At 32.5% G+C, this 5,829-nt stretch overlaps 1 protein-coding gene across 1 annotated transcript in view; it reads right to left on the bottom strand.

Annotated features, from left to right (window-relative positions):
- LOC107749001 (ATP-binding cassette sub-family A member 1) overlaps nt 1-5,829 on the bottom strand; it is a 119,004-nt gene that overhangs the window by 11,071 nt on the left and 102,104 nt on the right. The gene's annotated exons all lie outside the window — the stretch shown is intronic.

Below are 5,829 nucleotides of genomic sequence, written 5' to 3'. Positions count from 1 at the left end.
ACACACACACACACAGACAAACACACACACACACACACACACACAGACACAGACACCACAGACACACAGACACAGACACACACACACACACACACACACCGTATCTATCAATATGCATAATGCAAAGAGAAACACCTCAAATAGTCTTATGCTACAGCCCAGCGCAGTCACATGACCTCATTATGCTGCATACGTAAATTAGTGAGTGTCATCTCATAAGAATGATTGTTTTGCATGTTTACTAGGTCGGATTTGCATACTATACACAGTATGCATACTATACAGTAAGCTAAATGGATGACATGTGACCTTTGACCCCATATGACAGAATCACTACATGATGACCGCTCTGTCCTCTGCGCTGATTCGGAGCGGGACGAACACCTGCCTCGTAATGCTGCCTTTAATTAGCATCCGCAGAGAGCCAATCAGGAGTTATTCTGCGGGTTATGAACGTGGATTATTTCATACGAGTCTCCGTCAGGCGGAATGAGATTTTAATGCCAGCAAACAGAGGCGCGTGTCTGCGCCGAATGTTAAATCTGCCTGGAAATACATTCAAAATGTCCCTCGAGTGACCTCGAGTCCTGTGTTCTTTTCTTCTTTAATCTTTTCTATCACTATTCGGCTGTTCATTTTATCCTTAATCCTCAAGGACGTTCTCTCATCTGTCTGTGTGTGTGTGTGTGTGTGTGTCAGCTGTACTTTGAGAATAAAACTGTCCCTAGCTACATCTCTAAGTAAAACATCCCTTTAGAGACTAGGTAGAAATGATTAATAATGCAATACATAAAGGTCAAATCATATTTTCATTAACGTTTTCTTCCAGGCTTCAGGTAATGGTTGAGAATAGTTTTAAATCCACAAATGAATGCAAGGAGACTCACAGATGCAAATCAAGTGAGGCTGACTTTTGTGGAATCGCATGCATTTATGTTTATTTGAAATGTTCTTGCACGGGAATCCACAAACAGGCTCCACCCACTTTATACTACAGCCAATCAGATTCGAGCTTTGCGATAATATGCATATTACTCTGACTAATCGCTCTCCTTCTGGGAAGTTCGTATTTATGAGTTGGGAAGTCATAATTACGACGTCAGGTGCGCTTAAGTCTGTGTTGTTTTATAGTTTATAGTTTTCAGAATATTATGAAAACTATAAACTATAAAATTAATTTTTTGTATTTTAGAATTATTTGTATTTTAGTTAAAGTTTTAGTAATTTTGTTGTGTGTTTGTCATTTTATAATATTTATTATATATTTTTTTATGTGTCTATATAGATTTTTTTTTAAATCAGGGTTGTTATAGTTAACTAATACCATACTTATTTTCATGTAGTTTAATTTGATGTACTAAAATAAGTAAAAATAAAACTGAAATAATAATTAATAAAAACTATATAGACATTTAAAAAAATACAAACCACAACAAAATTACAAAAAACGAAATGAATAAAAAAACAGAAAATAAAAAATAATATAATATTAATATTTGAATATTAACAATATAAATTAATACTGTTTTATTCTCTGACAGGTTTAATATTTATGCCAATTATTTATGCGCTATAGAAGGAAAAAAAAACATGAATTTATCCAAAAATATTTCTTGTTCATATTTACTTAAAGTAAACATTTTCTACAATATATTTTTTTTAATTTGACTTGGCTTTAATATTATTAGTAGTTTAGCAGTATTTTTGCACACAAATGTTCTTTAAAAAATGAAAATGAAAATTTAATTTGTTTGTTTCCCTTGTATATACAAGTTTGGGATCAGTTAGATTTTTTTTTTTAAACAAATTAATACTTTTATTCATCATGCACGAAATAAATTGATCAAAACTGAGAGTAAAGACATTTATAATGTTACAAAGATTTATATTTCAAATAAATGCTGTTTTTTTTTTTTTTACTTTCTATTCATCAAAGAATCCTAAAAAAATAAAACGAATGTTCTTGCACGGGAATCCACAAACAGGCTCCACCCACTTTATACTACAGCCAATCAGATTCGAGCTTTGCGATAATATGCATATTACTCTGACTAATCGCTCTCCTTCTGGGAAGTTCGTATTTATGAGTTGGGAAGTCATAATTACGACGTCAGGTGCGCTTAAGTCTGTGTTGTTTTATAGTTTATAGTTTTCAGAATATTATGAAAACTATAAACTATAAAATTAATTTTTTGTATTTTAGAATTATTTGTATTTTAGTTAAAGTTTTAGTAATTTTGTTGTGTGTTTGTCATTTTATAATATTTATTATATTTTTTTTTATGTGTCTATATAGATTTTTTTTTAAATCAGGGTTGTTATAGTTAACTAATACCATACTTATTTTCATGTAGTTTAATTTGATGTACTAAAATAAGTAAAAATAAAACTGAAATAATAATTAATAAAAACTATATAGACATTTAAAAAAATACAAACCACAACAAAATTACAAAAAACGAAATGAATAAAAAAACAGAAAATAAAAAATAATATAATATTAATATTTGAATATTAACAATATAAATTAATACTGTTTTATGAATTATCATTTCAGTTTTGGCTTTAATTATTTTAGGACATCAACTACTAAAACAAGTTTTTGTTACACAGTTAAATTTTATTTTAAGTGTAAATAATTGAATTTTAATTAACTCTAATAACCCTGATTCAAGTCACTTTGGTTGGCGCAGGATTGCGACGCACCTTTTCTGCATAACATTGAACTTTGAGATTTTTTACTATACATTTACAAAATAACGAATAAAGAATGTGATCTGTTTTTATATTTTTATTCAGTTTATAAAGGTGCCGTAAACTGAATTATGTATTCTATCATCACTGCACAATACTAAGGTATTTTGTACATGCAACTTAGATAATTGCATTGCAAATTTGCCATTAATACAGATGCTGCATTTATTGTGTCTGGCATGTTTTCTCACTGACATGCACATGTCATTTCCAACTTGTAATAGTGACTCTGTGGTCACATTCATGTATTAACTTGTAAATACGATCTTTCCGGCATGACTTGAACGCACCAATAGCTCAGACGAGAGCAGCAGCAGCAGACTTCAGTCTGGAGCTCAAATCGGTCCGGATGTGCAGGTCTGTTTTATTTATATTCTGCTGTTAGACGTGTTTGCACTGTTAGCGCTCACACCAGCCAAACTGAAAAGCGTCTGAGTCTCCAGAGTCATATAATTATTTCTGTGGGTGTGAAGAAACATTAATCAGTGCGAAAGAACAATCAACACAACCTGCAAACGGGCATCACATTTTCATATCTCGATAATAGCTGAAGCTTTTATTGTTGTACTGTACTGCATTAAAAACAGGTATTTGTTTGTTTGTTTATTCATTTATTTTGTTGTTGTTGCTGTTTTAATGACAAGTTTTAATTATTGGTCTCTGAAAAGCATTAAAAAACCTAAATGGACAAAATAAATAAATAAATAATATGATCAAATAAATATAGTCAAGCAACTGCTTATATATATATATATATATATATATAGTTTAACAGATAATCACATAGAAAACAGCTGTTTTAAATTGTAATAATATTTCACAATTTTACAGATTTTACTGTATTTTTGATCAAATAAATGCAGCCTTGGTGAGCAGAAGAGACTTCAAAAACACTATAAAATCTTACCGACCCCAAACTTTTGAACAGTAGTGCATCTCCTCTGTTTGTGGACCTGCTTTAGTCCCTATGTTTCTGCATCAGCCTGTTTTCTGACTGCGCGCGTCAGATTCAGACTGTGTTTTATTGATTCGTGTAGACGTTGCTCGGTCTGGCTCTTCTGCTTGATTTCTGTCTCTGTGGCTCAGACTGAGTTTTTGACATTTTTTAATTGGGATTCTGACTTTCAAACAAAGCTCACCTCACCGTCTTCACATCTGAACCCTGACATTGTCCCTCCTTCAAACGCTACGCTTGTTTTTGAGTTATTCTCCGGTCTGATATTGCTCAGACATCTGATCAGCTTTCAGACAGGTACTTGCACATTTTATCGCTGGATCTTTAAAACCAAAAACTGAAAATCAGGTGCTCAGAGGAGATTCAACAAAAAAAAAAAAAGTCAAACTAGAGAAAAAAACTGCAACACTCTACACACATAAACTTGACTTCTTTAAAACGATATTTTCGGCGAACTTTCTGATGAAGGCCTTTAAGCTGAAGAAATCAAATCAAGTTTATGTTTGTAGAGAGATATTAAAAATAAATCACAAATGACTGAAAAAATATTTAATAAAATATTTTAGGGGGATACAATTGTGATAAAATCTAAAAAAAAAATATATATATATATATATATAAATCACTGGCCCTTTGAATGTTGTTGTGGACAATGGGTCGAGAAGCCGTGCATTAAAGTATTGCATCTTTAGCTCTAAAGTCACATCAAACTCTATTGAAATTGTGCTTTAGGAGCGATATCTGTGTGATGCATTGAGTTTTACTTTTGTAGAGTGATTCAAATGTCATTTGTGTGTTTCCAGTGGCACTATGCACCTCACTACTGTATTTACAATTACCCAGACGCACAATACAAAAACAGACAGACTGAACACTAGAACCCGGCCTGTGTGTTCAGCTCACGAGTGTGTTTTGTAGCTTATGTGCTGATGTTATTTGAATGTGTATGCATGAACACAGACATGTTTCTCATTTCGTTTAGACGAATGAGCGCTGATTGTGTGAATGGGACGGCTGAAGTGATTTGGAGAGCCTATATATACACAATTTTTTTTTCTGTTTTCATTAAAATATTAAAGTTTTAGTTATTTTGTTATGTTTTAGTTATTTTAGCGCATCAATATTTTTTGCATAATTATAATGCATAATTATTATATGCATCATATAATAATTGCTGTTAATAGTGTTCATCGTCTGTTTGATTACATCTTTAATTGATTTTCCGTACATTTCTGCCATATGTACATTAACTGACAGTCACCACTGATAAGCTACCTTACCTACTTAATTTGCTGTAAAGTTGCTTTGCAACGATTTGTATCGTGAAAAGCGCTATACAAATAAACTTGAATTGAATTGAAAAATGTAATCATTATTATTATTAGTATTGGTTAATGTTTTTTTTTTTTTCCAAGTAATGAAAACGTTTTTTTATGGTTTATTTTAGTTCATAATAATAACCCTGTGTAAAAAGTACCACTCATGGTCTCAAAACAAACAAACTAGTTATTTTAAAAATGTGATGCTCCTTCTAAAATGACAACATTCTCCTATACATGTAAAATGAAATTTACATATCAAGCCCCTCCCCTTTGGATTCCAAAGATCAAACTCCACCCCCATGTCACTTAAAAAGTTGAAACTTTCAAAATGAAAGTATATGTGAGTCTGTGAGACAAAAGCAGAGAAAGATAAAGTCGTGCTGATCTCGGCTGTCAGCCTGAGCCGCAGGACAGCAGCGCCAATGCCAAACTGGAAAAGTAAACTCCGCTATCTGTGAAGTGATTGACAGCTGTGTTTCCCGCCCCTCGGACATGAGCGGCTCGTCTGTCTCTCGTCTCACAGATGAATGACACAGAGACGCACAGGAGGACGGCGTCTGCTCTCCTTCTCTCATCTCTGTTCACCGACTGAACAATCAACACACAGACGGGACACTCCACAAAAAGTCACACAAACCCATTTTTTTTTGTCTTTAGAAAAGTTAGATTACTTAAATTTATCTAACATAAAATTAATCAAAGCAGCTGGTTTAAATGCATCACAAGTTTGTACACTTTAACCTTCAGAGACCTTGACCTTCTCAACCCGATATAAATAAAATCAAACGAAATAATTTT

The sequence above is a fragment of the Sinocyclocheilus rhinocerous genome, unplaced genomic scaffold (assembly GCF_001515625.1).
Source record: "Sinocyclocheilus rhinocerous isolate Xijiao unplaced genomic scaffold, SAMN03320098_v1.1 scaffold680, whole genome shotgun sequence".
NCBI lineage: Eukaryota > Metazoa > Chordata > Actinopteri > Cypriniformes > Cyprinidae > Sinocyclocheilus > Sinocyclocheilus rhinocerous.
Note: the sequence above shows the minus strand (reverse complement) of the source record. Positions and strands in the feature narration are given on the sequence as shown.